The 12,305-nt window shown below is 34.1% G+C and overlaps 1 protein-coding gene across 10 annotated transcripts in view; it reads left to right on the forward strand.

Moving 5' to 3' along the window:
- The window catches only part of LRBA (LPS responsive beige-like anchor protein), a 593,124-nt gene that overhangs the window by 472,314 nt on the left and 108,505 nt on the right, over positions 1 to 12,305 (forward strand). The gene's annotated exons all lie outside the window — the stretch shown is intronic.

Below are 12,305 nucleotides of genomic sequence, written 5' to 3' on the forward strand. Positions count from 1 at the left end.
TTCCAGATCCCAATTGTAATCTCATTCTTCCTGAAATTTCACGTGGTACATATATACTGAGAGCTATGCAGTGGGATTGAAAAGAATATAGGCTTTGAAGTTAGACCAGTTTTCTTAATCCTGGATAAATCACTTTGCTAATTATGGGATCTTGGGGAATTTAATCTTTCTGAGCCTTGGTTTCCTCATTTATAATTTGGAAATTATGATTATAAAATTGTAATTTTTTGTGTAAAATATCTAAAATAGTCTCTGGCTTATAGTAGACACTCAGAAAATAGTACGGAATATTATTCTATTACAGTCTTTTATTTTTCCTTAAAATTTTTTCTATCACAGTGTTAAGGTACATGTTGCATTATACTTCCACCTCACGCACTTTTGAAAATTCTCATTAAATTATTAAAATGACAGCAAAAGACAAAGCTGAGCTCTGAAAGATATTAAAGGAGAAGTCAGATTTTAAATGTGGCAGTTGTCTATAGTTGTGTGATTTTGTTTCCCAGAGCACATAGAAGTCAATAGAAGGTATAGTCATTTTACAATTTTGTGTGTGTGTGCATGTGTGTGATTGCCCTTTTAAAACACATTTATTGAGGCATAATTTACATACCATAAAATTCTCCTTTATAAAAGTACACAAATTCATTTAGTTTTAGTAAATTTATACAGTTGTGTAACCAGCTTTAGAACACTTGTATCACTCCACAGGGTTTCCTTGTACCTGTTTGTAGTCTGTTTCTGCTCCCACTCCTTGTCCCAGGCAACCACTGATTCTGTCTCTACAGTTTTGCTTTTTCTAGAAATTTTATATAAATGGAATCAGGCAATATGTTGTCTTTTTGTGCCTGGCTTCTGTCACTTAGCATGATGTTTTTGAGATTCATCCATGTTGCTGCATATATCGGTAGTTAATTTTATTGTATTGCTGCATGGCATTTTATTGTAAAGGTACAATAGATTTTGTTTACCTGTTTACCAGTTTGTGGACATTGTGTTTTGTCCAGTTTGAGGCTATTATGAATATCTGTATATGTCTTAAAGTGGACATCTGTTTTCATTTCTCTTCTATTCCTAGGAGTTTAATTGCTGGGTCATATGATAAGAACATGTTTACCATTTTGCATTCCCACCAACAATGTGTGAACTTCCAGTTTTCCATATCCTTGCCAAGACTTGGTATTGTCGGTCCTATTTACTTTAGCCATTCTAGTAGACATCTCACTGTGATTTTAATTTTTTTATTCCCGAATAACTAATGATGTTGAACCTTTTTACCGGCTTATTTTCTACTCACATATGTTCTGTGAACATCTTTTGCCTATTTTTCAATTGAACTCTTTGTCTTTTTATTATTTAATTTTAAGAGATCTTTATTCTCCAGAAAAGCCTTTTATTCAACATATCTTTTCTAAATACTTTTTTCCCTCATCTGTGGCTTATCTTTTTCATTTTTCATTGGTTCCCTTGGAATTGCCAGTTAAAATCATGTTTTTACCATAGATAGGTATAAAATAACATTTATGTAATATTTGAAAAGTATAAATAATCATCTCCAATCTGGAATAAATTTTTAAGAAAATAATTAAAATCATATCATTTCGAGATTGAAATGTTTTTTTTCTCAAATATGGTTTATACTTGTAAGTCTCAAGGATGTCAGCTCTCTATTAATCATAACCATATTTAGTATCATTTACAGTACAAAAAAGTTTGTTAGTGTGTTCACTTTGCTGTAAAAGAGGTCTAAGAGGCAGAGACATTGAATTAATTGCATTAAGAGCTTTTCAACAATATTTTGACAGTTAAGAAAATGTAATTGTATAGATTGAGGTAAGCCATTCTCCTGACAGTACTTTTCATCTTTACTCTCAGAAGAACCAGATTTATTTGAGACTCGTTTCTTAAAGGCATCAGAAAAAGAAAAGAAGGGGTAACTTACCACATTGTTTTCCAGTCAGATTTTGTATTGCCTGCCCCTGATTTAAATTTAGACATGACTGTGAAATTATCTACAAAATAGTATTTTACAATGCTAACTGCATAGTTATTATAACCTATTAAGTCCTTAAACATTTCTCCCAATGATTCCTCTTCCTATAAGTGTTACAAATGTCTTCATAGTTTAGGCTCTGAATAAGCATACATTCTTAGCAGAGTCTATTTTTAGAAATCACTGCAAATTAAATGCAAATATAGTTCAGAGTTGAATATTTACATCTCTGATCATTTTAATCCATAATTAGGAAGGATACTTGATTTTACTTACATGTGTCTTTATGGAAGAATTTAATCATTCATTCAAAAAATATTTATTATACACCTATCATGAACAAAGCTTTCCTACAGCACAGTCCATATTGTTTCATTTCATAATTTCCTGTTAACTTCATATAAGTGACTGAATTATCAGTATGGTATTTTATGTATCTGTTAGCATGTTATCACATAAGGGTTTTATCCCCTCCTCCTTTTGGTTTACCTCTTCAAGTCCACAGATTTTATGCAATGATTGTAGCTCATGAAATGCATACTACTTTGATCTGTGACCTTTTTGTGGTGCTAATCGGGTTCCTGATATCATTATACCTTACTCATTAATCATATTTCCTGCAGCCCGTCAGGCAGCCAGACAGCACAAGTCCCTGTTTTCAGCCCTCTGTTGGCAGGTTTCTGCTTTTCCAGATTATTATAGACGATACTTTGGCTTCTCGTAGCCAGAGCCACATCAAGCTGTGTGTTACAATTAAAGTCAGATGGTCCTCAGGTTGAACAGGGATATAGTGTTGCAGCTGTCTCTCTTCCTGGAACAAACCAGCACCAAGAACAGATGATCTATAGGACAGTGAATAATAACAGATTGTACAGTACTCTGCTGGTAGCAGGGGATCACAGAATTAATTAACCGACAGACTCATTTTAAGATATCCAGCACATTTTTTTAAAGTATTTTGTTGCCCAAATATTAATTCAAGGGGATAGGACATTTTTAGGAACATGATTTCCATGGTGGACTGGTAATGCTACATTTTCTGTTTGTGTTAGAAGGCCATACCTGCTGTCTTATCTGGCCGTTTTAATCCTCGGAGCTTCCTGTAAGTAATGCAGATCTAAACGCAGGATTGGCAGATTGCTAAAGTGTTGGATTTATGCACAGAAGATAATATCCTGTGTATTTTAGAAGGGAAACCCACCTAGGTCTGACTAGTCTTTTGGTAAATAAATTATCTTTTCTTTGTTCTGAAGAGTTGGAATCTCGGTAAACTCAAAGTAGTCTTTACATCCCAAAGATTGGTCTGTGTTACTTAATATTACCTGGACAAAAAATCAATTTATTTTTATTCTGCTTCAGAAATATAAATGAGAAATAGGCTTTCATACTTTCAAATAATATAAAAATGTATGCGTTCAGACTGATCATCATATATCTCTTACAATATAATGTTGATATTATGAACCTATATTATGGAGTGAGAGACAAAGAAAATCATACTCTGAGCAGAAAGATAGGTCTATTTATAAAAGTTGATGAAATGGAGCATTTTACTTTAGCTGAAGGATATATAGTTTATTTAAATTTTAATAAAGGAAACTCATTCATTTAACAGGTATTGACTGAGCGTCTATGAGACAGACTATATCACTCCTCTTCTGGAGGTTTCTTCCTCTTTGAGAGCTTAGGCTGTTGACAGAGAAAACTTCTCAGTGCTCAAGGGTGGCATGAATCTAATGAAGGCATCTATTGATGAATTGACCCAAGTCTGCTAGTTAGAATCACATTTGCTTTTGTAGCTTTTGTCTTCCCTACCATTTCATGAGTAGTCACTTTCTTGAGGAGGTAAAGAAAAATAAAATGAGTATGTTATCTCTTTTCCAGATGATATATGGATAAACTAAAAGCAATGATTTTTTAAAATCTTTTTGTCTGAGAGAAAACAAAAATTTTCAGATTTTGTTTCTCTACAATCCTTGTTTTTCCTATCTATTACTAAATATAAATCTGTTCACAGATCTTATATCTGAATGAACTGGGTCAATTTTTTCTAACCTTTTCATTTGAATAGAAAATTTACAATTCTCAAGTGATGACAGCATAGTTGATACAAAGAACCTCATGTTGACCAAAAGTGCTGTAGGTGCCTATAGCAAGACTAAAAGTTTGAGATGGCTAAGTTTGTAATGATGTAGCATAAGATTTTTGTAGTGGCATATTATGTTCCAAATTACAGTGGTTAGAAACACTGTAAAGTTGAGAGGTTTGATTGAAATCTGAAAGGGGTTGTACTTTTTTTTTTACCTTTATTCACATCCTTGTTTCCATTTCCTGGGTAAATGGCATTTAAAAGCATGTTTCTTAAGAGAGCTGTCTAGGATAGATATGGCCTCTTCCAACAAGACAATGCGCCATGCCATGGTGCTTGTATTGTGCAGGAGTGGTTTCAAGAACATGAGGGAGACTTTACCTTGCTTAGGTGGCACCCACAATCACCACATCTCAATCCAATTGAGCATTTGTGGGATGAAGTTAAAAGAGACATCAGGCAGTTGGTTCCACAACCATCAAATCTCACAGAATTGGACAGTGCTATTCATCAGGCATGGTGTCAGATTCCTCGCATCACCTTTCACATCTCGTGGAGTCAATGCCAAGAATTGCCGCAGTATTGAAGGCAGAAGTTGGTCCAACGAAGTGCTGATGGGGTGCTCATAATAATCTGGCCACTCAGTGTGTATCTATTTGCTGGAAGCTAACATGCTTTTTTTTCCATATTGCTCCTTTTCCAGTTTCCTTTTCCTTTTCCACATTGATAATGATGTGGCCAAGAGTGTATATAGCCATGGTAGCTTCAGTTGGTACTAATTATTCTCTACTCTGGACTTATCACTCCCTCTGCCCTCCCCACTCCTTGCAGTGATTGGATCTAAATCCCTGGAGAATGGGGGCACATTTGTACAAAGTTTGAAAAAATTCTTAAATTACTATTGTTTGGTTTGCTTTTAGTCCTGACATGGAATTTACTGAGAAATTTGTAGTTCAGAAAGGACATCTAAATAATTGGGGTGTCCCATGTTGATAGGTTCTTAATTCCCTACAAGTTTATTTATAAATTCAAAATAAAAACCAGTTCAAGTTCCAGCAGGTTTGTTTTTGTTTTGTTGGAATATGAAAAAATATTATAAATGAGCAAAGGAACAGGAACAGATTTCAGAGGGATTCTTAATATAGATCAAGAATTATTATAAAGCTGCAGTAATTACAGAAAATTAGGAGAAATAGACTAACTGAGGTGAGCAGAGACCCCACAAACAGACCAAGACATATGAATAAACTTCATCTGTTGTTGAGCTGATATTTCAGATCTGTGGGGAAAGGCATGACTTTTCAATTTAGGTGCTGAGGTAAATAATAATTGTATTCATTTCCTAGGGTTGTCATAACAAAGCACCACAAACTGGGTGGCTTAATCAACAGAGACACTTAACTGTCTCCCAGTTCTGGAGGCTGAAAGTCTGAAATCAGAGTTCAGCAGGGTTATTCCTTCTGAGGCCTCTGAAGGAAGAGCCTGTCGAGGCTGTATGCATCTGGCACCTGTCTTCTCCCTTGTCTCTTCACATCCTCCTCTCTCTGTGTCCTGTCTGTGTCCACATTTCCTCTTTTTTTAAGGATACCGGTCATATTGGATGAGGATCACACTCTACTCCAGTATGACCTCATCTTAAAATAAGTAATGACATATGTAATTACCCTATTTCCAAATCAGGTCATATAATGTGTTACTTGCAAGTTAAGATTTCAACATTTGAATTTCGGGGACACAGTTTAACCCATAACAACAAATATCAATAAAGAAAAAAAATGAAAGTAGAACCTTTTTTATGCCACAAACAATAATTAAAGTATATTAAAGCTTTAAATATAAGAGGAAAACTTTTAGAAGATAATGCAGGGGAATTTCTTTGTGTTCTTGAAATAGAGACCAGTTGTCCAAACAGGAAACAAAAAGTGAAATATGATTATTACATTAATTGATTTTGGGATGGTAGACTAATCTTGTATTTTCTTAAATGTATCACACTTGAATGGTATACATTTTCTTGATGTGTATTTTTGTTAATATTTTATTGAGAAATTATTGCTTTTGAGGATTTTTCATCTATGATGAGTTAATATTGATATGGGTTTTCTTGTGATATCTTTGTCTGACTTTAATATCAGGATAATATTTGTCTCATACGATGCGATGTAGTAAAGTGTTCCCACTTCCTCTACTCTTTGAAAGACTTTGTGAAAGATTAGTATTATTTCTTCTTTAAATATTTGGTCAGATTCACCACTGAAGCCATCCGGACATGGAATTCCCTTTGTGGGAAGATTTTAAATTACCAATCAATTCTTTAGTTGTTGTACGTTTATTCATATTTTATTTTTTCTGTCATTAGAATCAGTAATTGGAATTTATTTATTTAAATATTCTAACTTATTGGTATACAAGTTATTCATTATATGCCCTCAATCATTTTAATTTCTCTAAGGTTGTTAGTGATGTTACCTTATTCATCCTGATTTTTGCTAATTGGGGTCATCTTGTTTTTCTTGGTTATTCTTGCTAAAGGTTTGTCAGTTTTGCTGATTTTTTTTAAACACATTTTTATTTATTTTTCCCTATTGTGTTTGTTTTCCTTCTGTTGGGCTTTCACTCTAATACTCATCTCTTTCCTTTTGTTTGCTTTGAATTCAGTTTGCTCTTTTATTAGGTTCTTGATGTGGGAAACAATTTTAAATTTGAGTTCTTTTTGCTTTTTTTTAATAGTAGTTTTTATGGTAATAAATTCCTCTTTATGTACTATTTTTGCTGCATCCCATAAAAATTTTATGTTTTGTTTACTTATTTTCATTCATCTCATAACATTTTCTTATTTTCCTTGTGATTTCTTTTTTTACTTATGGTTATTCAGAAGTGCATCGTTTAGTTCCCAAATGTTTGTGGATTTTCCAAATATCTTTCTGGTTTTTTGTTTCTTATTTAATTTTATTGTGATTGGAGGATATTCTTTGTGTGATTTTTGTTGTTTTAAATGTATTGAGACTTGACGTGGCTCGTGGCTCAGTTGGTGGGGGCATTGTCCTGTACCCGTAAAGCTTACAGCTTCCATTTCTGGTCAGGGCACATACCTAGGTTGCAGGTTCCATGCCCAGTCGGGACACATAATCGATGTTTCTCTCTTTCTCCCCTCCTCTCTCTCTCAAAATCAAAACATATCTTTGGGTGAGGATTAAATAAAAAGTATGGGGACTTGCTCTATGACTTAGGATATGGTCTTCATTATACAAGTCTTCATTTGCTCTTGAGAAGAATGAGTATTTTGCTCTTGTTGCATGTTCTAAAGATTCCAGTTGATCAGTTTCGTTTATTGTGTTCAAGTCTTCTATATCTTTGTTGATTTTCTGTCTCTTTCTATGCATTTTTGCTAATGGGATGTTGAAATCCCCAAATATTGTCAGCTCTGTCAGTTTTCTCTTCATGTATTTCTAAGCCCTGCTGTTGAACATGTGTATTAGTTTCCTATGGCTGCTGTAATGGATTAACAAAAACACGGTGGCTTAAAACCACATAAATTTATTCTCTCACAGTTCTAGAGCCCAGAAATGGTAAGTCAGTGTTACTCTTCCTACAGAAGATGTCTGCCTCTGTCCCCACATCACCTTCTCCTCTCTGTTGTGGAATCTCTGTCTTGAAATGTACATGTGATTACTTATGGTACTCCCAGGTAATCCAGGGAAATGTTCCCATGTCAAGATCCTTAATCTAGTCATGCCACAAAGGTCCCTTTCCCAAATAAGTTAACATTTATAGGTTCTAGAGACTGGGACATGGTATCTTTGTTGTGATAGGGGTCATTTTTCAGCCTGTCACTATACACATATGTTTAGAATTGTTATATTTTCCCAATGAATATTTTTTCATCATAATTTGTTTCTGTTTCTAACAATGTTTCAGTCTATTTTGTCTGATATTAGCACAGCCAATCCAACTCTCAAATGGATAGTTTGCATTGCATATATTTTTCTATTATTTTACCTCCAACCTATTTTGTCTTTAATTCAAAAGCAATTATTTTGTAGATAGAATATTTGGATCATAAATATCCAGTCTAATATTCTCTGCCATTTAATGCTATTACTGATGTGGTTGGATTCATATCTGCCATTTTGCTAATTATGTTCTTTAGTCTTGGGTCTTTTTGTTTTTCTATTCCTCCTTTATATCTTTATATATTATTATATTAAATAGATATTCCTGGTCCACCATTACATTCCATTAACAATTTTTTTTAGTTATTTTCTTAGTCAGTGCATCTTAATTATTTCAATTTATCTCAAGTATCTCAATCTACTTCAGATTAATACTAGTTTAATTCCTGTAAGATATATTGACTTTGTTCCAACTCATTTCCATTCCCTCCTGCTTTGTGCTATTGTCATATATATTACATCCATATATGTTGTAAGGCCGCTATACAGTATCATAACTACTTCTTTGTACAAGCTTGTGTCTGCTAAAGAAGTTAACAAAGCAGAAAAGATACCTACTAACTTCAATTACTACTCTTACCTGATAGAATCATCCCACAATGAGTAGAAGAGTGCCTCAGATGTCAGCATCTGTAGGAACGGGATAGTCCTATACTGAAAAAGTTCCATAGAAATGAAGTTCATACTTTCAAGTAACAGTGTTTTTTCATCATTTTCCTTGGAAAAATATCATTTTATGAAATGGATTACATATGCATAGAAGGCAAGGTAAAAGCCCGAGAGATGACAGTGACTCCATCATTACACTTCCTAAGTTTTGTGCTTGTTTTATTCACGCCTTTTGATGCTTTGAGTTTTTGCCAAGTTCTAGATTCTCTAAACACCTGAAATCTGAATTGTGGATACATGAAATGGAAACTATATTTTGTTTAGTGACATATTACTGTGCTATATACGAGCAAGATAAGGTGAAATGATATATTATTTCCCAGGTATATTACATTTGTGTTGGAAAAAAATATACAAATTTTGTGGTTCTTCTGAAGTAACTCTATGCTTTCCTATCAACTTTACTTAATATTTCATTAAAAACATTAATATAACATACTAACAAAAACATTTTTAGATTTTGTAAGAATAATAGAAAATTGCTCCCCAGTAATATCCCATCCACATGATGTTGAGAGGAATTGTGTAACAGTAATTGCTCATTCCTGTAGTGATTTACCTGGAAGTGTGTCGGGGGGAGAATCCAGACTTCTACCTCTTCCTGGTACAGGAGCCTGTAGTAGTTGTGCTTTTAGCTTCTAGCTTCCTCACTCACCACAGTGCCTGCCACATGCTGTTTCTACTCATTTCAGTGTGAGCCTACTCCTTTTTAAACCAAACCATGTCACAAAGCTTACCACCTTAACCTTCTTATCACCACTGCCTAAAAAAAAAAGACACCCACAAACAGCTCTACTCAAAACTTTTGTTTTCCTTAAAATGTTTTATAAAAACCCCTTCATATTACCCTATGACTTTCCTGCAGCCCATTCTCAATCTGTCCACATGTGACTCACAGGTCATTATTCTCCTTATCCAGTGGAACTTCTGTGCTATTTTGCATGTAGATTTTTGGTTTTAGGTGAAAACTGTATCCTTTACACTAAGTAATATATATATGGTTCATGGAAAATACTACCTTCATCAGAATTTCCTGAGGTACAGTTAATAAATTATGTTCTTTCATTCATTTATTTAATCATCAAATATTCGTTAAGTATCTATTTTGTCCTATCCTAGTGGCTCAGTGTTGGTTGGGGGAAGAAGGGATATAAACCCCCATCCAAACTCAAAACAGTGGGGAAAGATAGACTTTATAATAAATGATATGTGCTAGCCATATGAAAAAAAAATCTTTTATCTGTTTTGCAAAACCAAGGATCAGATACCTAAATGTGAAAAAATTAAACCATTGCTAGGAGAAAATATTAATGAATTTCTGTATAATCTGAGAGTGGGGAAAACTTTTGCAGCTATACCTCAAAATCCAAAAGTATGAGAAGAAAGACCTGACCACTTTGGTTACCTATACATAGATAATAACTTTCACATGACAAAATACATTAGAAGCAAAGTCAAAAGACAAATGACAAACTGAATAAAAACATTTGAGATTTAAAACTTAGGCAAATGGCTAGTGGACCTCATTTATAAATAACAAAATTAGAGAGAAATAAACCCAACAATCTAATAAAATGGCAACAATTCACAGAAAAATAAATGTCACTGTCCTTTCAACACATGAAAAAATACTCAACCTCTCTCATAATAAAAGAAATATAAATTGTACTGAAATTCCATCTGTGTCTTTCAGATTGGCTAAACTCCAATATATTTCAGTCCTAACATATTCTGTTGATGAGGCTGTGGGATAATGGGCATTCTCCTACATTGCTGATGGGAATGCAAAATGACACACTTCAAAGAAGGGAACTTTGCCATTCTCTAGCAAGATTCCCTACCTGTTTACCCTGTGACTCAGTTTACAGTGTCTTTCCTAAAGATATACAGAGTAGAAAATGTCATTCACAAATAGAATCTATATTCTTTAATAGTTTTGACTTTGAAATTATGAAATGTTTTATATTATTTAAAAAATAAAATCAAAGAGGGGAAAAATCCAATACCTAAAAATTGAAAACACATTGGAATAAGTAACCTTAGTAAGATAAGTATATCTCTGGTTAGATATGTTTTATAGACAAAAAATAAAACAGAAAAGATCCTAAACTTTTTAAACTCCTCTTATGTTTAGGTAATAATGATATAGTTCTTTTTGAAACTGTTATGGGAATATTGTCAATTAAGCAAAAAAGTAATTCTGTTAATGTCAAGATCAAGATTTTAATAGAACAGATAAAGAGATTCAAATGTAAAATCAGTAAGGTCAGCCTGACAATAGCAGCTAGAAACCTTTTTTTTTAATGTCCTAGTTATTGATAAATGTTTTAGTTATTAATTTGTACTAAGCAAACTTGCAAGTGATAGTATAAAAGCAGAATTATTTGTCATGAAGAATTTTGCTATCTAGGAAACCAGAGTATTTATTTTTTCTGGCCAGCAGAAACTGTTTGGGGATCCAAATATAAGCAAAAATCGCATGTGATAACCATTGACTTCAAATAAAAGAGAAATTTGATTATCTTAATTCATTGAACAATATTTGTTCAGTGCTTACACTCTTCTAGGTTCCAGGGATACAGAGGCAACCAAAACAGACAAGGCCCTGCCCTCATGGAATAATGAGTGGATTCCAATGGAGATCTTAATGGTCCTGCTAGATGATACCTCTGTCCCCAATATAGAGAAAGAATGCCTGCAACAAAATCAGTATGTTCACATTTATGTGGTTGAACACCCTTGTCTCTAGGTCTGTGTAGGACACACTGCCCAATTCTTACTTTCTGTGCTTCCCTTTTATAATCTGCATGCTGACCATCCCCCTTCTGTCAAGCCTTTCTTCAAAATGGACATCACTGTCTTAAACACGCTAATAATGTCATGCCTGTATAAAAATCCACCATGAGTAGAATTTGGATACTCTTCCTCCAGTGTGTCATTTACACATTGGCCAATTTCATTCATTTTGGGGCAGTTTTTCATAATTTTTTTCTTTAAATTATTGAAGTACCTTGATGTATTGACTTGAGGAAAATAAAAATAAGCAACAAAACCTCATTTGTGGTAGCTTCCTGCTTGTCCAAGCAGTTTACGTTTTCTAGTGGTTAGAAGGCAGAAGGGTGAAAGGAGAGAGACTTTTTATAAGAAAGAAAGAGAAAGACTTAGAAAATACACTTTTTTTGTTTTTAATCTTCGTGTAAATTTTTACAGTAGTGTGCTACCAGGTACAGCTGGAAGTTACCATTTTGCCAGGATTAATGATAATGGTTGGAGAATAATGAGGCTAATGGGCTCACACAGTGGAACTGGAGGTTGAATTCACAGAAGGCGGCTTTCTCACCCTGTTCCCTCACACCCCTTTGCTTTGGGTGGTGTCCTGTACTGCTGTGAAGTTGCCTCCAGTCCCTCACTGCCTCTGTGCCTGGCACTGGGCCATGTCACCTGCAGTGGCAGTTTATCTGAAAAGCAGCATCTCTGCTGTGGATTTTGTTCTGCCTGTGGATGCTTTCTAGCAACTCTGCACAGCAATACCCAATAAATGACTACTTAACTGTGGTATTTATGTCTGCTTGATATGCCAGTAACTGGTATCTGTCCAACA

Source organism: Myotis daubentonii, chromosome 5 (genome assembly GCF_963259705.1).
Source record: "Myotis daubentonii chromosome 5, mMyoDau2.1, whole genome shotgun sequence".
Taxonomy (NCBI): Eukaryota; Metazoa; Chordata; class Mammalia; order Chiroptera; family Vespertilionidae; genus Myotis; species Myotis daubentonii.